Source organism: Canis aureus, chromosome 1 (assembly GCF_053574225.1).
Source record: "Canis aureus isolate CA01 chromosome 1, VMU_Caureus_v.1.0, whole genome shotgun sequence".
Lineage (NCBI taxonomy): Eukaryota > Metazoa > Chordata > Mammalia > Carnivora > Canidae > Canis > Canis aureus.
The window spans coordinates 3,118,201-3,139,689 of NC_135611.1; the positions used below are offsets into that span (position 1 = coordinate 3,118,201).

At 46.3% G+C, this 21,489-nt stretch overlaps 1 long non-coding RNA gene across 7 annotated transcripts in view; it reads right to left on the reverse strand.

The window, feature by feature from the left end:
* Positions 1 to 3,251: 3,251 nt before the first annotated feature.
* LOC144299864 (uncharacterized) overlaps positions 3,252 to 21,489 on the reverse strand; it is a 45,657-nt gene continuing 27,419 nt past the window's right edge. For 2 of the 7 annotated variants that reach the window (XR_013366558.1, XR_013366521.1), the window contains 4 exons: positions 11,703 to 11,774; positions 11,067 to 11,134; positions 5,833 to 5,966; positions 3,252 to 5,671 (listed from right to left, as the gene is read on the reverse strand). This is a non-coding gene — a long non-coding RNA (uncharacterized LOC144299864). Of the gene's footprint in view, positions 5,672 to 5,832; positions 5,967 to 8,596; positions 8,762 to 11,066; positions 11,135 to 11,702; positions 11,775 to 21,489 lie in introns of all 7 variants that reach the window. The other 5 variants (XR_013366585.1, XR_013366629.1, XR_013366533.1 and 2 more) reach the window with 5 other exon arrangements.

Sequence of the window (21,489 nt, forward strand, 5' to 3'; positions counted from 1 at the left end):
TGAATACTGAGTATAAAGCATTCTAGTGAAAAAGATCAGGCTTCCGACAGCAACACATTTGTCATGTTAGAGGAGCAAGAAGACCCACATTGCTAGAGTGTCAATAGCTGGGGAGGTATCTGAGCTGTAAGTTCAGAAGAGATGGGATGGGGTGTGTGGGCTGGGTGATGCTGGGCCTAGGAGGGTAAGGACAGGACTTTGGTTTTATCTGAGTCAGAGAGAAACCACTAGCGCATTTCGACATGTGTTTCAAAAAGATCACTCTGTTTTTTAGAACTGGCCATATGAAGAGCAAAGAAAAGAGATGGAAGACCAGCAAGAAAGCTTGCAGGAGTCTAGATGGCAGAGTGTACTAGGGTAGCATGAAGACAGGAGAGAAAGAGAGAGATGGCTCCCAGGGGTTTAGCCAGATGGCCTGTGTGGGGGCCACCATTTACAAAGAGTGGACACAGTGGGTTTGGGGTGGGGGGAACTCTTTTTAAATCTTAGGTACTTATTTGACATAGGATTAGTTAGTCTTGAGTTAATGGGAAGCGTAAGGCCTGGCTCATGGATTTAGAAATTACTAAAATATTAATATTTAACAGAATTTAAAATTAACTGCTCTTATTACCCTCCTCCCAAGCAATACAAAGTCTTGGAACATGTTTGTAACACTGGCCACCCTTAGTCGCTCTGCCTGGTTTTCCCGTCCAGTTTGTCACCTGACCTCCCCCTCATTGGGCATGATGACCATTGCTGTACTGCACAGTGATGTTCATCTCCTTCACCCACTAAATGCGTCTGAAGCCACTTGAGGATCATTTTCCTCTTTCTTGAAGAATATGTTTCAAGTCTCCTTGAGCAAGGGCCACTGGTAAGACACGCTCATCATTCCTAACACTGTGTTTCCTTGGCCCCATCACTGAGTGGCAGTTGGCCAGTGGGCAGCCTTCTTGTCTCAGCACATTCAGGGTTTTGTTTCCACCTTCTCGTGGCTTTTGTTTTTCCTCTTGAGAATTCAGCTACCATGGTCTTTGTCATTCTTCTGTGGACAATTCCACTTTTTTCTCAATTTGCAATACCTTCTCCTTTTATATTGTTAAATTATTTTGTAATTTCACTTGGTTGTCTCTGATGGTTGTCATTTTTCCTCCTTCTTAGGGCTTGTTGACTTTCTGAGGCTGGGGATGCATATTTTTCATCAGTTTTGGAGAATCTTGGCTATTAGTTTGTAAATAGTGGCTTTTTCCACTCATGGCGTTATGTCCTCCAGGATGCTGAGAGATGTGTGTTAGGCTTTTTCGCTCTCTTCTCTGTATGTCTTCATTGCTTGGCACACTCCGTCTGTGGATGGGACTGGTTTCTCAAGTGTGCTACATCCGCTGCTGCACTACCTTCTCTTGAGTTGTGACAGCTCTTTTTTCTTTCCAAATCTACCAGGACATTTTTTTTTTTCTTTCTCATTGCTCATGTTTCTAAACAGTTCTCTTGTTTATTCAAATATTTTAAACATGCCGAGGTTATATTCTGAAGAGCCTAGCATCCGAACTCCTGGCAGCCTGAGAATGCTGTTCACTCTCTCCATGGAGCCCCTTTCTTGCCGCTCGCGTCTGTGCCTCATGGTTGCTGCTGGTGCTTGGTTTTGCTCTTTAGACCTGCATGCGACCAGGGTATGTCTGTGGGAATTTCATAGCACCTGCATGAAAAGCACATTCTTACAAAAGTATTTCTGTTTGCTTCTGCCATTCATCCCCATGGGCTCCATCAACTCAGAACTTTTTAAGTGAATTTCTCAGCTTGATGGTTCTCGGGACATGTGAATATGATTTCAGACTCCGAAGCTCCTATGAAGAAGGTAATATGGCATAAATTCTCAGAGAAGCCCTTTTCTCCACCTGGTTCTGAAGCAGGTACAGACTTTTCAAGAAGCTGTATTTTGGTAGTTGTTTTAATGCTTCCAGGCATTTGCCACATGCCCTGTTGGAGGATAACATACCTGCCCTTACTGTGCGATAATTCAGGTTCACTTCAGCAGCAGGAATGAGTTCCACCCAGAGACACCCTGGGATTTCATGACTTTGGCACAGGCGGCCCATCTCAGGGCTGCTTCTTGAGGCTGTCTCCTGGACAAACTCCCCTGGGGCAGGATTTCGGCTGAGCCCAGTCGACAAGTCACATGAGCAAGAAATAAAGCTTTGTGGCTGCGAGGTTCTGCACCTGACCTAGGAAGGGCTGAGAAATGCAGGCCTCGGGCCAGAGGGGTGGTGGAGCCGCCTGGCTCACTGATGGTGTAACCCTGCAAGGACCCTGGTGTTCTACAAGGGTCCCCCTTCTGATTCTCCATGTTGTTTGAATCCAAGACATTATCTTTCTTAATGGAAATTAAATAATAACAGAAAACCTATGAATTTTCACTGAAGAGTCAGCAATCTGTGTCCAGGCCCACATAAGATGGTACTTCTCAGCCCCAAGCCTCTGGGTGGAGCCGCATGAGGAGTTATGTCCAGTTAATTATGAAAGGAAGAAGGGCTCCTGGGAGGCTCAGCAGTTGTGCATCTGCCTTCGACTCAGGTCATGATCCCAGATCCAGGGATCGAGTCCCAAATTGGGCTCCCTGCATGGAGCCTGCTTCTCCCTCTGCCTGTGTCTCTGCCTCTCTCTGTGTCTCTCATGAATAAATAAATAAAACCTTTTTAAAAAAATCTTAAAAGAAGAAGAAAGAAAGAAAGAAAGAAAGAAAGAAAGAAGAAAGAAAGAAAGAAAGAAAGAAAGAAAGAAAGAAAGAAAGAAAGAAAGAAAGAAAAAGAAAGAAAGGGAAGAAGAGACATGTCGTTTCCAGGCCAGCACAGGGTGAAGCCCATGCCTGGTGTCCATGTTCTCTCTCCTGCCTGGGTGATGGTGAGGGATGCCTGCTGCCCACGGCCAGCCAAGGAAGGGAGCTGGCTAGATCCCAAGTCACGGATGGGAAAAGTCACCCGGAGCAGCAGCACCTTCACGGAGCTGAAACAAAGCATAGCCTGTCCTTAGCAGCTCCCCAGAATCTTGGCTACTGAGTCTGGCAAAGCCCTCCCTCCCAGCTGGAATGGCTTCAATGTCGGACAAGCCATGCTCAGCTCCTCCTCCATTTTTTCGACTCCAGGAAATTTCCCATTTCCTTGAAAGCTTATTTATGGGCACAAGTTGCTTTGAAAAAGAAAACAAAACAACAAACCTAGTAAGGCCTTTCAGCAGAGAGTCCATGATACTGATAGAAAATTATGTCTGAAAACTGATTTTTAAAAGTGAACTTTAATGCCATAAGTACAATAAGTGTATTGGGGGAGGAAAATTAGAAAATGCTCCGGAAGAAAGACAATGAAAAGTTTCATGAGAACATGAAGAAATGAAGTTCCCATGCCCATGTACGTACTACCCTGTGCTCCCCTTACAGGGGAAAGTCTATAATTCAGTGTGTATTTCCGTGGGTTTTCCCAGTTTGTCTTATGTAATCAAGCCCCCCCGCCCCCGAAACATGCACGGGGTTTGGATTCACAAGCTGTGGAGAGAATCGTCCCATGGGGTTTGTAGGGCAGGACGAGCAGGCAGGGATGAGGCCTCAGCTCCCCATCCTGCAGAAGGCCAGGAGGTTATCTTCCCCTTCAGGAGTGCTGCCTGCCCTCCCCACTTACAGACCTCCAGCTCCAGGGGGCACGGGCCCATACAGGGCCCCCAATTCACCCCCAAGTCCTGGCTCCCGGGCGTCCTGGCCCTGCCGTGGGCAGGCGGGCAGCTCCGGTGGCATTAAGGGCTTTCCTGCCACACACCGTGTTTGCCCAGAACCCTGCGCCTTTGTGCATCCATCTGACTGTCATTTCTCCTTTTGTTACACGGGAACACTCTCACCCATTGTTAACGCCCTGGCTACCATGCTCCCTCATTTCTGGAGTCTTTCTGGTCTTCCCTTTTAGGGCAGATCGCCCCTCCTGCTAGAATCACAGAAACCCTGCCTGTCAGTGCTCTCAGATCACTCAGCTCAATGCAGAGTAATTTTGTGTGCCCAGGGCTTGCGTTTCCCGAGCTGAAAACTCCAGAGCCTCCTCTGGGTAAACATTCTGTCTCTCCTCTATGACATTACTCTCAGCTTCTGGAAGGTTCCTGTATTAGCTCCACTTCCTGGTCCCCCTGCTGAGAGGCAGTAGTGGTCCTCCTGAGGTCACTGCAGAAGCCTCTGGAGCCACTGTCCCCACCCTCCTGTGCCCTCACTGCACGGTGTCATCAGGACCACTGTCCGCTCATGTCAGCATCACCGAAGAGAGGTGGCCTGGGAGGCCTTACCTGTCTGCGCAGTGCACACCCTGGGCTGCGAGCATCAGCAAGACTTCCTTATCGGGTGATGGTGGGTGGCACCGTCCTCTCTGTTCCTGGGCCCCAGCCCAGCCACCTGGGGCTCTCAGCCTGACCAGTTCCACTCCACATGTGGTTTTCTTAATCTTCAGACTTCTAGCACACATTTGGGATCCACCTGAGCTGGTACGGGGCCTAGGGGGCAGCATCCTCTAGTGAATGTATGGGGACCCCATTGTGCAGAAATTTCGCGATGGGTTCATCTGCCCAGCATCCCTGGTGGGTGCTGGAAACACTGTCTTGACCATTCTGCAGTAATCCTGATTGACCTTTCCCTGTCCTCACCCTGCTCCAGAATGAGCATTTGCCCATGCTTGGCCAATCAGAAGATTCCAGAAGTTAGGCTTCCTGAGCCACTCCAGATCACAGGACCTTCATAAGGTGAGAACTGCCTTTCTTGCCATGTGAAGTGAACCCTTGGAGACCATAAATAATATAGAGGAACTCAAAGCCCAGGGGTGGAGAGAGAGTTCAGAACCACATCTCTGTAGCTGCTGGATCCAGCCATACCTGAAGACTTGTCATATGAGACAATACATTCCTTTTTATTTTTATTTTTTAAGTAAATTTTAGTTCAGTTTCTGCAACTGGGAAAGGCTGTAGCACTGCTTCAAGACAAATGTCTATAACACCTCTCAACTGTTTAGATATTTATGCTCAATTTGAGAAATGAAACATATGAAACAGAAGAAAATGTAAAAGATGACATGAATACTTTTTTTTACTTTTTAAAATTTAAATTCATATAAATTAAATGGATAGATACTTGAAACTAGTTGTTTTAGCCTGTTCTCCAGATTAAAATTTTCCAGTATTTAAATTTTTTATCTTTTTATATGTATTTATGCACGTTTAAGGTAACTTGTTAAGATCTCTAAAAAAATAAGGTTTAAAAACTAGTGAGGGGGTCACATCACTTTTCATTTGAGAAATCATCTCTTTGTAAAGAATTTTTCCTCTGTAACACATTTGTTCTTTTCATTCATTCATTCATTCATTCATTCCCTGAAGGAAATCAGGTAAATCATCACAGTATTCCTTCCTGTGGAAATTAAATGTGGTACATTTATGCCAAGAAAGGATTACTCCGTGCAGCTTTTCCTGAAGAAACCTTTCTTCCTGAACTGTAGTAAACATACAGAGGCACGTGCAGATAGCTCGCTTACAGGTTACCAGATTCTCAAAAGTCCTTCCATGCTTCATCAGAGCTGCATTCCTGAGTCTCCTGTGGAATACGCGAGGTCACTGTGCTGGGCGCTGGGAGAAAATCACAGACCAGAAAGGCAGGGCCTTGGGACTGACTGTCCTGGGACAGAGAGAGCACGGGATGTCCCATGACAGTCCTCCCTCACATCCTTGCCATGGAGCGACATGATGTCACTACTGGGGGTGTGTGAGCGGCCGGGCTTCCACCCTCTGAGTGCTGCCCGGCGGCTGCGGCCACACAACCCGTCACCCGTCACCTACCTCAACTCGGAGAGGCTCCTCTTCCTACTGCTGTGGCCAATGCCTTATCTTCACGGTAGTTGCCCTTGTTCGTTCTGCACGACGTGTTTGACGTCTTTGCTCTCCACCTTGAAAGTCAGGTTGGATTCCAAAATCTACAAGGTGCCATTGAGGTCATCTACCCAATATTATTCACAAATCTGCTCCCTTCTCCCCTCCACTCCATCCTGAGCTTTGCGATAAAACATTTGGGGGAAACATGATCTTTCATAATCAGGAAAAGCATGACAGCCCGGCACTGAGGGGAAGCTTCCTCCCCTGGCCCGGATGTGGCCCCATGTCTCAGCCTGACAGCCACACACCTACCCGTGCCGGGCTCTGGGCTGCGGGCCACTCCTCTCTCCCCACCCCTGCAGGCTGGTCAGCCTGAGGGCCGAGCGGGGGTCTGTGCAGGACCACAGGCACGAGCAGAGTGTCCTGCGAGACCCAGGCAGGGGACGAGAGGACAGCTCTGAACCAGGCCCACCCGTGCCAGCAAGTGCACAGGCTTGGGGAGAGCGCGTCCCTGGGAGCCTTGACTTCCTCGCCCCAGACAAGAAGGGTGATTTCAGGGTTCATTTCCTTGAAATTGTCTGTGTCCCACATCGTTACCTGACCTGCTCGAGTACTTAATAGCCCGTATGAAATGATGTAAACGTATGCACTGTGAACAGAACTCCATAGCTTCAAATTCGTTTTCCAAGAGGAGAGACAAATACTACTCATGGGAAGTGATGTGTAACGTAGGATTTACCAAACTGAAATGAATAGCACAACTGTGTGTGCGTTTTTAGAACCTTACAGAGTAACAGAACTGGAGAGACTCAATGAACTTCCTTCTGTTCCTGGCCCTGCCTCAGTCTCCCCAGCATGCACGTCCACCCACGAACGTCTCCAAGTGGTGAGGGGCTGGTTATCTCCTCTATCTGTGAGTACAAGAGAGGAGCTGATCGTATCCTGTCAGCATCCGAATAAAGAAGCTCTACTGTCCCCTTATTTTATTTCTTATTTTCACTGCAATTCGAAGCAAGCACTGCTGCCCAACAACCAAGCTAGCTCTGAACTGGCCACAGGGAGCCAGGGCACTTTTCCGTCTCATCCTTCACAAGTGGGGAAACATCTCCAGACTCAAAGTCTCATAAGCACTTTTAGGAGAGTCTGAGCCCTAAAGTAAATCTGCTAGTCTCTGTAACAACAACAGCAAAGTGACTGAAACTGTGGGTCATGACTTAGAGGCTGATGTGTCCTCAACGTGACGTCATAGATGTTGGGGCTTTCCCCTCTTTGGTAACTAAGTGGATGAGGCCAGAGGACAGCTATGTGCACAATGGCATCGGGGTCAGAGTTAGGGTCAGATTCTGTCCCTGCTTCCTGAAGCCACCGTGCTGAGATGACACCCCCTCTGTGTGGGACAGACTCCCCCTCCCATGGGATGGCTCAGCACCTTTGCCAAATGTGTAAAGCATCCTGTGGCCACTGACAGCTCCACAGTAGAGGTGGGTGGGGCACCAAGGCCTGACACCCTTTTGGTCGTGTACACAGACCTTGACACACACGCTCAGATTTTTTAAAAAGGCATCATATCCACACCAAAAATAAGTCAATAAATCCAAGATTCCTTGTCTCCATTTCCAATCCCAGCCTGGGTCATTTTAGCATGCCTCAGTTTCCTGACGTCGAGAAGAGAGGCCTGACTTTGCAGAGTTTGGCTTGAATCTGTGCCTGTCAATTGTCATCTGCTCAGAGCTTGGAGCACAGGACTGCTCCCGTCAGCTTGTTTTCAAAATGTGTTTTGTCTTTCTGATTGGGTGAAAGTGAAGGAGTAGTTTCATGGTAAATATGTGATGAGGTGTCTGCAGCAAGTAGCTGTTGGTGGCCATGCTTCACCCTCGAGATCTACCTGGAGACTCCCCACGGTGGGAGGATGACACGTGAGCACCAGACCAGGGGCTATGTGTGGCATCCATCCCCCTGTCACTCAAGTGTTTTGAACTTTTCTCATCCCACCTGCCCGATTCCATCTATAACATGGCTTATCAACTCATGGGCCTCTGGCTCCTGTCCAGGTTCTGTGGAGGCCTAGAAAATTAAGGCCATTCCACTTTAAGTTCAGAGTTAGCACAAGTACAGCCATCCCAGGCACCTATGAATAAGAGCTGGAATTTACATTACTTCAGTTACAGAAAAAAAAAACAGTTTACAGGTTAATGTCCTAGAAAGCCCCTATTAGAATGAGAACAGAGCTCAATGCCCTTGAAAGCCCCAGAATGTAAACAGAACTTGAGGAATTGCTCCACCCCTTCTGGAGGTCCCAGAGACCAGCCCTTAAAACTAAGCTGAAACCCACCTCAGGGTCCAAGTCCCTGCTCCGCTGTGTCGCTGTGTCGGATATACTTGGACCCAAGCTCAAGCTTGTAAATAAACCCTCATGTGTTTGCATCGGTGTCGGCTCCTTGGTGGTTTCTCGGATTCGCGATCTTAGGCACAACAGTTCAGAACCATCCCCCAAGGACAGGGACCTGCTGATGTGACTGGACCTTCATCACTGCCCTCCTGAGCCTGGTGGGAGCCCATGAGTTCAGATGGGGCTAGCAGCACCCCCGAGGGACCCAGGGGACTGCGCCAGTCAGGAGCCTCCGCTTCTGGGCTGCTTTCCAGTACAAGGAAAATGAAGACCCCCCTACCTAAGCCAGTGTCCATGCATGAGTGAGACCATATGATGATTGTCCCTCTCCAATTGACTTACTTCATTATACCCCCAGTTCCATCCACGTCGAAGCAAATGGTGTGTATCCGTCCTTTCTGATGGCTGAGTAATACTCCATCGTATATATGGACCACATCTTCTTTACCCATTCATCTGTCAGAGGACATTGAGGCTCCTTCCACAGTTTAGCTCTTATGGACACTGCTGCTGTGAACATTGGGGTGCAGGTGTCCCAGCATTTTACTACATCAGTATCTTCAGGATAAACAAATCACAAGCCCAGAGCTGAACCCTTATTATACTCTTATCAGCTCTGGGCTTATGGTTTATTTAAACTCCAACCTCAGTAGAAAACCAAGAGGTGGTGAGTGAGGCCTAAACATTTACATCTTAATGAGACCATGATTTGAGTGAAATTTGTGGAATAATAAGTCCTGGTGAGTGAAGCAAAGGCTAAGGACCTATTATAGCATTCAATATTTTGCTGAAAATTTGTTTTCTCAGACCTAATTAAGCCACACTTAAGAATGTATGAAAATCTCAAATTAAATACGTAGGAGATTTTTGCACAACACTGCAGCTTGTAAGAAAGTCATGAATTAAGGAATCAGAAAAGTCTGGGATAGAGTTACTTGATCCCAGGACCCCAGATCACGCCTTGAGCCAAAGGCAGACGCCCAACCCCTGAGCCACCCAGGTGTCCCTACAAATGATCATTTTAACCTTCGCCTCATCTACATTATCCCACTAATCTTCCAAACAATGTAATGAGGTCATTTGAATCTCCTCCTTTGGTCGTGGAAATACCCCTAAGTCTTGTTTCTCTGCCTGAACGCGGAGCTACTGACACTAGAGCCCACAGCCTGTAACTAAGAGGCTGGCCGCGGTGTGCCTATGTGAATTAGCAAGGACTTTCTCTGATAATTGTGGATCAATCAAATGTTAGTGTGGGAAAATCGTGGGTAAGAATGACATAACTGTGTGTTGTGACATGATGCCAGCGTGCTCGTGTGCTTCAGAGATGTGTGTAAGGGAGTTGCACCCAAAGTCCTGCACTAGTGACAGATTCCGGATCAGCCAGTGTTAGGGATGTCGGCCATAGACCTGTGGTCGGTAAGTCTGTTGACCATTTCCCCACAACTCCATCTTCCATCAGCCCCACCCAGAATGTCCCAGAATTTAGAATGGAATCTTCGAGGAGAGAGTGGGAGCAGCTGAGCTTGACCTGACATGGCCGAAGCATCCCTAAGGAGGACACGTAGGCTAACGAGCCTGAGCCAGGAGCTGTCCCATGGCCAACACAGATTCTGGGTTGCTGTGACCAGCAAGGGCTCTCCCTGGTAGCTGCCAGCCTATTCAGATGGGCCATGCTCATCTTGAGAAAGCAAAGATCCTGGCATAACCTCTAATTGGAGCAATGTAGCTGCGACATTCAGCAAAGAGGAAACACCAGAGCTGGAGATCGCAGCTGGGGACAGATGATGACAAACAGCCTGACATGTTGTCCCCTTTCCTTTTGTCCTCAATAGTGGAAGTACGGCCACTATTCCAACCCCTCCCATCCACACATCCACACAAGGGTCAACGTATCAGGCTCCCAAAGCTCATTGATCTTTAAGAGACCCATGACCTGGGTCTCTTTCCCATAATGTCAGAAATCATTAGCATCTCCCTCCTTTTCTGTGGGGAAGTCAAGACTCCCACCTTCAGCACCTCCCTGCACTCAGACCCACCTGTCCAGGGCTTTTAGTGATTAAAGAGGAGCCCCTTCTCTACCCCCAAGGGAAGCAACAAACCCCTGATGCAGTTCTGATGCTCCCACAGTTCAGTCATGATTGAAAGCCACCTGGGCTTACTGCCAGCTCCCAGTAGCTATCATTTCTCCTCCCAGCCACCCACGGAGGAGACAGAGCAGCAAGAACAGGAAGAGGAGGAGTAGCACTGAATCCCAGCAATGCCATGCATGTCCCTCTTAACCTTCTCCACTCTCAAGTAAGTGTTCCCTTGGAGTGGTCGTCCAGCTGCTTCCAGCTGCATGCACCTTGCCAGCCCTGCTAATAAGGTATGCTGATTCCTTTGTGTGCACTATCATACCCTCCATCTAAGAACCAGCTGAGAACACTCAAGGCCCACTGTCCTCCCTGAGGACAAGGCCAGCCCAGAAGCAGAGTGAACATATACAGATGTCATGTACATCTAGTCTGCTCTGGGCACTTTGGCCAATGTGGTCACATTGGCTGAAGTGGTCACAGAAAGAGCCCATGGGGGATGGGAGCTCTGCCAGAAGGATGTTCCTGCCATGTGGTGGGTGGTGGAGAGTGAGCACCTGCTACACAAGAATGAGGTCCATCACAGGCCTCTCTGGGCATGACATGTGGAGACTGGAAATGATGAATGACAAAATGCAGGCATCTGGATGAGCATCACTGTTTTCACGGATATACTGTCAATGACTATGTGAAGTCCATGAGACAGAATTCTAAATCTGTGACTTGACATCATGACTTACCCCACAACTATGAATTCATTCTTCCTCTGTTTTGGGGTATTACTCAGCTCCTGTGGTACATGAGGCACCTGTTTGGGGGTGAGGGAGGCATGAGCATACAACCGTCTTAGAACGCCATGGAACATGACCACAAATGTGTAACCCACGGCTTGCATGCTTGTAATAGTGACTATGATGAGTGCATGTTCATAGAGTAATAGCCGACAAGAGCCAATGTGGAAATGTTAACATTGTTAGCATAATGAAGGCCCTAAAGCATGGCAGTAAAGAGCATGAACTTGACATTAGGCAGAACTGGAACATGCTCTGGCTCACTCTGTTGTGGCCTACAGCAACCAATGCAGTTCTCCTAGGCCTCAGTTAGTTAATCTGTAAAAAGGTTTGTTTTAATTATTATAAGAGATGATGCATATAAAGCACTTTGTGTCTGTCTGGCACACACAGGAGCAGTGAGAGTCATAGGAGCAGCTCCACTGATGTTCCAGCCAGAGGCACCTGTGCCCCAGATGGCACCAACACCTGCCAGTCACTTAGGTATATCAATGCCAGCATCTTGGGAGGCACCGCGGGAAGTCCTGCCCAAGCTGAAGGAAGACAGAACAAGTACACACAAGTCTCCCCTAAGAGGATACATACCTGGAAACCAGTTCAGTGTTATGACCTCAAAAGAAGATTCTTGTTTCCAAACAGAGGTACTAACACCAGAACCTGCATGTATGTAAAAAGTAGTAATTTTACCCAAGATTCCAGGATATGCAGACACATGCCTGTTATTAGGGCCAGACAGATTCTAGCCTGCCAGATGCCACTTGATGTTAATTACCCAGAAAATAAGTATATGTGTAGTCCTAGGCAACCCTTTGAACTGTGTGTACAGAGTCTGTAGAAACGTAACTTTGCCAAGGTGACCCTAAAATCAGAACCCATCAAGGTAACCTCTCAAGGCTGCCATATCACATATTCCCTGTTCCATTGCCCGAGCTGGCCCTCAAGATAAACTCTGGTAGGTGTTCACCACAAAGAGAGTGTGCCAATACTAAGATTTTCAGGAAAAAAAAAAAAAGGAAAACCAAGCTCCAGCAGAACAAAGCCTGCTTTATGCACAACAAAGAGCAGCTGCCACCATGGCTTAAAATGCCTGTCAAGCCAGATGAGTTTCCTTGCCCCTGGAACATGCGAGCCATTCCATATTGCTTGAACTTTTAACTAGCAATTTTACTCTTTATGTGTGAGGTCTTGATCAGCGTTAAAATGCAGCCTTTCTGGAAAAGGGGAGGGGAGAGTTTCTTGAGAAAAAGCAGCAATGAGAAAGGACATGGAGACACAGGGGTGTGGGACTCTGTGTGACGAAATGGAGAAAGGAAGAAAAAGGAGGTGGAGAAAACCATCATCAAAGGTAAGCACAAAGGAGAGGAGCTTAACAGTGGGGTAGGGAACGATTTCGGTGCAAGTGACAAGCAAGGAACCCCATATCATGTTCGCCCACTAAAGTAATGAATCAGCTGACAAAAACCAGTCGGAATCAACTTTTTCAGAATTCTGGAGTCTAAAAGAGTTTAAAACAACTGGGGTGTGCTCCTTGATGAAAAACTGCTGAGTCTCAGTGAGAGAATTCTGTGGTGCTTTAAGACCACTGCTGCCACCTGTCACCTGCCAACAGGGTGAACCATGAGGGCCACTGCTGCCTGCACAGGTTGCTAGTGCCAGAGGAAGCAGCCCAGACCATACTCTCAAAGACAGCCATTGTGCATTTCCAATGTCAGTGGCTCCCTGAAGATCAGCTCATGGGCTGTCCTCGTCTCACCTGCCTTGGGGTTCTCCATGACAAAGGTGGGTTCCCAGGGAGTGTTTGTTGAATGTAATTAAAGGCAAATATATTAGCCATTGCCACATGGGCCAAAGGATAACAGTTGAGGCAGGTGAGAGACAGACCGAATATCCTGAAAAGGAAGATGCTTGGAAAGGAGATGCGTGGGAGGACTAAGTACTTGGAAAGTGTCCACGGCCATCCAAGGCCATGTGCATACCCAGTGTTGGGTGGGTGCTCAGGAAAGAACAGAGATGACCTCAAGCTCTAGCCCCTGGCTGACCTTAGGCTTCATGCTACAGAAAAGCAAAGCAGAGTGACAGACAGCCTGGCTACATGGGGAGGGCTGGCCAACAGAGAACCAATCTTTAAGGACTAGGAAAGTAGATTTTTTGTTTGTTTGCTTGTTTGTTTTTGGTGCCAAGTGTTTAAGGAAGTCACTGTCAAAACACTAGCTGTCCACTCATTAATAAAACACAGATGCAACAAAGGGTACAGGGTTTACTAAGCTAGTTCAGAAGCCCCTAAACAAGTAAGCAACATTGGAAAATACACAACAAGCAGCAAACCACAAATCCTGGAGAGGGAGAGACATTCTTATTTCCATGGTTACCTCATTATAGTGTTCAAATTGTCCAGTCTTCAACAAAAAATTGCAAGGCAGGGCACACAAAGAAACACAAAGTATGGTCCATTCACATGAAAAATAATTAATGGAAACTTCCTTTGAGGGAGCCAAGACTTACTAGAAAATGACTTTAAATCAACTTAATTACACCAAGAATGAGAGGAAACCAAGAGTACAAGGTCTCCAGAAGTAGAGATGTTGATAAAGACAGACAGAGTATAAAAAGGAACCATAGAGAAATTAAGGACCTGAAAAGTACAATAACTGCAGTGAAAAATTCATTAACAGTATATGAAGATATACAAATTAAAAAGAAAAAATAAAACTGACTTTATTCACAGATGACATGATTGCCTGTGTAGAAAATCCCCTACACATCCAAGGAAGCCACAGAAGATCTCCATACATAATAAGTGTGTTTAGTCAGATCACAGACTGCAAGGCAATTATACAAAAGTCCATCCTTTTCCTATACATCAGAAGCAAACAATTAATATTTTAAACTAAAAAAATACTATTTATGACAGCACTTGAAGCTAAATAATATAAGTATATATATAACAAAACATGTGCAGGATCTGTAACCTGGAAATTATGAAGTATGAATGGAAAAAATAAAAGAAAACTTAAATAAACAGAACGATATCCCATGTTCATGAACAGGAAAGATTCAATATGTCAAGATGTCAACTCTTACCAAATTGGACTAGAGTCCATGCAATGCTGTTATAAACTCCTGTAAGCTTTTCTGTAGATATTGACAACGTGATTTTAAAACTCATATGGAAAGCACAGGTAAAGGAGGAGCCATCCCAGTGTGTGTGGGAGGGGAAGGATCCACAAAGCGCACGTTCATGACTTACTATACAGCCACAGAAACAAGACAGCATGGTGTGGATAAAAGAATAGACGCATATGTAAAAAGAACAGAAGAGAGCCCAGAAATAGACCCATACAAATACATACAGAGCTGTCGTCGACAAGGTGCCAAGACAATTTCAAGAAAAAGTGCTGGACACCTGTTAAGCAAAATGACTCTTCGTGTGAACATTAATTCAAAATGGATAGCAGATCTAAGCATAAGGGACAAAACTAGGAAACTTCCAGAAGACAAGATAGAAGAAAACCTGCATGAGCTTGAGATTAGGTCAAAGGTGTGATACAAGAAAGAAAACACTCAGTAAGTTAGATTTTGTTAAAATAGAAAACTTTTACTCTGCAAACATACCGTTACAGGACTGAGAAACGTTACATGAATGAGAAACAAGACAGGGCTCCTAGAAGAGCACACAGGAAAAGCCAGGTAACCTTGGGTGTGGCAGTGCCCTTTTAGATATGGCACCGAAGACACGATCCATCAAAGAAAGAACTGATAGGCCAGAACTTATTAAAATTAAAAACTGTTCTGTAAAAGATGATATCAAATGAATAAGAAGACAAGCCACAGACTGGGAGAAAAGATATTTGCAGAAGACCCATCTGATAAAGAACTGTTTTCCTAAAATACACAAAGAAATTGTAGAAGACATAGTAAGAAAGAAACAACCCAGTTGGAACTCTCCTTGAGCTGCCGTCCCCTCCACTTCTCCCCATGGATGTCCCAGGGTAATGTGCACTGCACATCCTGGTTTCTTCACCTGTCACGTGCTAGAACTGTATCCTGTCATGGAAATGGGTGCCTGATTCCCTGACACCCCCATGGAGAACAGACTCAGAAGGCTGTACGCGTAGTAAACAAATCTGTGTGTGACAGAGCTGTGGAACATCAGCCCTAGTTAACACCCTCTGGGACAGGTGAGACCATGCTGTGTGTGCAGGGTGACAGGAAACAATGATTAACCACAGAACTCAGCAGAAGACTAAGACTTAGGGCATAAGAATATGAGAACCCCCACCCCCAAAAAAAAAAACTTTAGAAGGAAGAGTCACAGATGTAGAAGGAGAATGGGTGGGGACACAAGAAGAGGGACAGAGGGCCACGTGGGCACAGGCAGGAGGAATTTCCACCCACAGGCACCGTTGGCAGTGGCGTGAACATTTTCCATGGGCCAGGAAGAGTGAGGATTGACAGTGAGGCTATTAAAGTGAGCAACCAAGTAACTGGGATTGCATAAATGTGGGTTCCAGTGGATTTTCTTTGAATGATTACTAATAGAGCATCCACAAAATTACGCATCCTGCTTTTATTTCCTCAACCCTAAAAGACATTCCGACATGCCCTATGTTCCTCTTAGCTATTGTTTTTAGTCCACTGTGTGGACACATAAAAACTTCTGTAGTCATCCTCCTTTTGTTTAAGTATTTGGGTTTCTAATAATGATGGAATACTGAAAGCAAGGTCACGATGAATAATCATGCTTATAGAAATCAGTGCTTGTGATGACGTGCTCCCTTAGGAGAGATACCTGGAAGTGTGGCGATTTTACACATACTGCTTGGAGCCCCTGGCACTTATGCCATTGAAAATTAAACTAGTTCTATTACTTTCTGCTAATTTAATATCTCTACTCTTTTATTTATTAAGGTGGTTTAATAATGTCATCACAAGCTGTGAGGTAAGTGCCTCATGTTTCATGACCTACTGTCCTAATCAGCTTGTTACAATGACATTCCACAGAATTAATCATCATGTATGTGATTTAACCAATAACCCCTTCCCGTGATGTGGCCAGTAAACCAGCTAATAAAGGAACAGTATCTTTGGGAATTACTCAGAGGTGAGCTGCCCCTGTATTTTGAAAGAAATGGTATATGGAGTCATTCTCTGACATAGGTGTACTCCTCGTTCTCCTCGTTACCTCGTTCTCCACGAGATCCTGTAAAAGAACATTCATTGGGATGATTTAAAACTGGGAAGCATAAAAAGATTACTGCAGAGTGAAAATGAGGTGAGCCTTTGCTTTGCTGTTTTATAAAATGATGTGTTTTTACTCCCAATTCTGAGTTCTCATTCTAAATTTCTAGACAATACTAACATTTTAAGTGGATTTTTTTCAATAGTAGATGCTACTGTTATTTTTAGCCTATAGAGAGAACACTGCTAAAGGAAAAAAATAAATAAAATAGACAAGTGTATGTAGGAAGCAAACATGGCTCCTATACTTTGGCTCTGACAACCTTGTGAACACTTGTAGAAAATGAAAGTAACTGGGGGTTAGAAAACTCAAGAAGGAATGAAGGGCATACAGTGGGAAGTGCCTAAGCTTGTCAAATCCTTAGAGATGGAAGACAGGTCAGAGATGGGTCAGCCATGGCTCGTTGACCAGTGTTCAGATGGGGAAGGGGGTGCTCGGGGAGGCGGGGGGGCGGATGTTTGGCCAGGGACACCAGACCACTCTGGGAATGGAAGCAGTGATGACCACACAGCGCTGCCAGTGTGCTGCACGCCAGAAACGGTGCACTTACAATGGTTAGAAGGGTAAATTTTATGCATACTTAACCAAAATAAAATAAACTCAAAATATTGGCAACACATAAAAAGAACCAAACAAAGGATATAAAAACTTCCTCCCCCTTAGCCCATGCCTATCCTGCCAAAACAGTCACTGAAATGGTGTAGCAATGGGGAAAATATTATATGCACACAGGCCCTTAGATGTAAACGTATTTGGTAAACACATTTTATTTGCATGAATAGGAAGATGGCACATACAAAGATCCAGATCTTGCTTCTTTTTCACCGAAGATTTCTTGAAAATCTTTTGCCACCAACAAATGAAGATGTACCTTCTTCCTCTTTGTGTCACTTGGGTTATTGCTTATTACATGACTTACAATAAATCATTTACCTGGGCTACGCCTGCCTGCTGCTGACAATATTTAGATTGGCCTCTTGTCTACATATCAACAGAATCTGGGACAAATGATAACTATTTTGAGAATTTTTAAAATAATAATGGTGCCAAGATGGAGGCAGCACCACTCCATCTTCCCAGTGTTGATACCCCATTGCTGCCGCTTCTGACAGTGGAAGATGTTACCTTAGTAAATGGCTATTTCATTTCTCATATGGCCTTGCATGGAGAGACAATTACATCACATTCCAGGCTTCTTCTGGTTCAGTCAAGAAGCACTTGGTAGGTGCCTACTAGGTTTCTGTCTGTGTCCTAATTACTGTAAGTCCAGGATTCAAAGTGATAAAGCCCCTGCCCAGAAGGGGTTCATGTTCTAGGGGGAGAAGACAGGTGATCATACAGACAGTGATCACAGACTGATCACAGCCTCTGGGTGGGGTGCAGGGATCCTGTCTCAGGTAGGAAACCAGGAAAGACCATCTGGGATGGTGACAGGTGAGCTGAGCCTGTGTACAGAAAAAGCAACAGCCATACAAGGGTCTGGAAATAACATGTCAAGCAGAAGACGGCAGGGGCAATGGCCCTGACCCATAGCAGGCAGATCCAAGACTCAGAGCATCTACCCTGGATGGAAACCAGAGCACATGGAGGGGGTGAGGCCCAGGGGTTCCCGTGGGGTTTGAGGCCACAGCGAGCTTCAGACCATACTCTGGACGCAAAGGGACACCTCTGTAAATTTCTATGTAGGAGACTAATGGGGCTGGTTTATATTTCTAAAAGCACATGCTGGTATTCCCAGACCACAGGCCATAGGGAGCAGGTGTCAGTAGTCTAGACATTGGGTGAGACCTAAGGCACCTGAACATTAGACTGAAGCAATGAAAACGGCAAGGACTGGCCAGATTTGGAAGGTGGTCTGGGAAGAAAAGCAGGACAATTCCAGTTCTGTCCTAAAGAATTTGGATGCTGCCATCAGTTCTGAGGGGGGAGCCCCTGAGGCAGAGCACACCTGAAGGGGACTTCAGTGATTCCCACTGGGTTGATCGGGGTCATACTTGATGGATGCCAGTGATATCAGGTCAGGGTTCTGTGAGTCAAGGGATGGGGCGGGAGAGGGAGGGGTGCCAGGAGCCCACATGGGCGAGCCGGGATGGCTTGGGGAAGGCACAGACAAAGGGGAGGCTGAGATGGAGGAACCAGGAGGGAGGACAGAGGTTTACAGGATGGGAGGAAAATTGGGTCAGGGGCCATGGAACCCCAAGGAAGAGGTCTTTTCAGCACAAGGACCGTCAACCACTCTGCTTCTAGAAGATTCTTCTTATTCTATTTTGTGCTCCCACGATGATGACCATCTCTCTCACTCAGTTTAGACCAGCCCCATCTACTGTCCTGTCCTGACCTGTCCGCTCATCGTAGCCTAGCTGCTCAGGATGATTCCACTATGTTAGAAACAGTGACAGCCAATTCATGGAGTCAGAGAATGGGTACTTTCTAAATCTCAGGATGATTCACACTCGACTTTTATCCTTGTGCCCAGGACAACTTTGAGTATCATGTGGTTTTTGTATGTCCTGCCACGATTATGCCTCCTTGACCAGAACAACATCTTGGTTTCCGCTCTCATCCCCCTGGAGTCATTGTTGAGAAGCAAGTCAAGTCATCAGAAATGTCAGATCTTCCCATTTCCGGGAGGACCATGTCTACAGGGCTATGATTAACAGGGAGGTAATGGTAGTAATGGGGACGGACCCAACCTTCAGAGTCATGTTTTGTTACAACTATTTATATCAGGGTTGGTTAGATGGGAACTGACCAGCTGATTAATCTTGGACGCTTGCTGAAGCATTTAGTGAAATCGTCACGGATCAATCATTAAGTGTTTACTGAATGCTTAGCCCTCGTTAACCACACTATAGGTGTTTTATACAATCTATTCTGTCTTGTTTTGTAGGATCTATTTTATATGATATATTCTATATGTGGACCTCCTCTGAAAAAATCTGCACCTTTCATTTTAAAGTACTCGGAATCATCATAATTAATTCCTCAATATCTTGGCCGTCATTTATTATCAGTCAAAAAGCTTAGAAACCTATTGCTTCTCTCTATTAACCTTTGCTTTTCAGTTTGAATGTTTAGTTATTTCCAGAAAACTTTCTCAGGCATAATTACAAGCTAACCGCCATTTCATTGCTTTATTGTTTTATGAAATTATGATTTAAGTTGATATTCTTAAAAATACTGGTATGTTTATTGATAGGCATAAAGTCTTAACACATTTTAATTTTTTAAATTATTAAAAATACATACGTAAGTACAAAAATGTTACCCAGAGGGTTCTAAAAGTAGTTACTACTTAAGTAAATTTTAATAAACAAATATCATGCACTCATGCAATATCCTAAGCTTTTAAATTGTATAGTGCTGACAATTACCACATGTGGCTGAACCTGGGAACCTCAAAAGGAATGGCTATTTTAATGAAGGCTAGTCTTTTTACTTTAATGGAATGGAAATGGGAGTAAATGAAGTTCAGTGTAATTCAAGTGGGAAGAAGAAGCATTCAAGAAGTCAGGATACATGGGCAGGAGAACCAGTAACTCAGCATTTACTATGGAAAAAGTAAATAATTATTGCACAAAGGGCTGGGACCAGGAGAGCATGTGAGGCATGTTTGAGCGAGGACAGGGCCCCCTGAGGCTCCCAAGGAGGCCCAGACAGAGAGGAGAGGGATGGAGGGAAGGTCAGTTGGAGGAGAACCTTCCAGAAGGCCAGGGTCAGAGTGAGGAGGCGGTGAGGCAGCGGGAGGTGGTGTTGTAGAACCAGGGCCAGCCTGGCAGCCGAGAAACAGTTGAACCACACATGCCACATCCGCACAGATTCTCAAGAAGCAAAGTAACGCAAAGACAGCAGTAGAGATAGTGGGGAGTGTGGCAGGAAGCAGTCCAGGCTGCGTTCTGGGGCCGCCCTGAAGGGGGGCAGAATGACCCACAGCTCGGTCTCCAACTGCCTCGGGAGAGAGTCCCTTACCCCCCGCCTCTCACTCTATCAGAGCAAAGGTGCCAGGTCAGCTTCCGTGGCTCAAAGCCCATGGCTGACCGTCCATGAGATGTATGGCGCCTGGTTTCTGAGGCCCCCCTGGAGCGCTGGGGGCGGTGGACACGTGCACTTGCTGCAGTAGCAGGCTCCTGCCTCCAGACACCCATCCCTCTCTCTCTCGTGAAGGGGCTCCTGGCTGGAAAGGGTCAATGTTCCAGAGCCCGCATTGGGGTCCCCCCGGCCTCCTGACAGTCCACCTGTGGCTTTTTCTGCTGGTGCCAGCTGAGTGGCGCCTGTGTCAGCTGCCCACCTCTTGTTTCACCACTGGCACTGCTGCTTCTGCATTGACCCTGTAGCTCTCTGTGGGCCTGTCTGCCACTGTTGCTCTGCTGGTCATTGGGGTAGTCGTGTCCATCCAGCTCCTGACTGAGGAAAGACTCGTTGCCTCAACCACAGCTGAGGTCTTGTCCTTCCACCAACACCAGCCACGTTCTATACCAGCATTTCTTCAGTTGTCCCAGGCCCATAGGACTCAACTCTCATGGGTGCGTTTTTAGTGACCTATTAATTAATGATGTGTCCGGCATATCATCCTGGAAAAAAAAAACCCGAGGCATCTTCCGTCTACACAGGGTGTACCCATCCAGCCCCTTCTCTGCTTGGGCAGCTCCTCCTCTAAGACCACAGCCGCTCTTCCATCTGACTAGGCAGGCAGGCCTTCTTCCCTCCCCACCTCGGGCCCTTGTCCACAGTACTAAATCCTGTGTCTCAGGAGTGCTCCCAAGTCAATAACCTCTTCCATAACGGGTCTGGTGTGCCGGCCGCCTGCCAGGCAGCTTCAGAATCCCACCCCCAGAGCACTCCCACCTCACACCAATGCTTCCAGGCAGATTACGTGGCTTTCCTTTCGTATCATGACCAGGGTGTCCCCAATGGGCCAGGCAGCACAGTGCCAGCAGCACAGACAGGCTTTTGCATTTCATCTGCTGTTGGAAATCCAGGCCTGATATTATTTATGATCAAGCATAAAATAACATATTCTGAGGGGAAGAACTCCTACTTAATTATGTAATTGAAAGTGGCCGATGTCTAGTGTTTGAATAGAGAACTTCGACTTGTTCCCTGGTGTGGTAATAAGAGTGTGGGATTTAAACT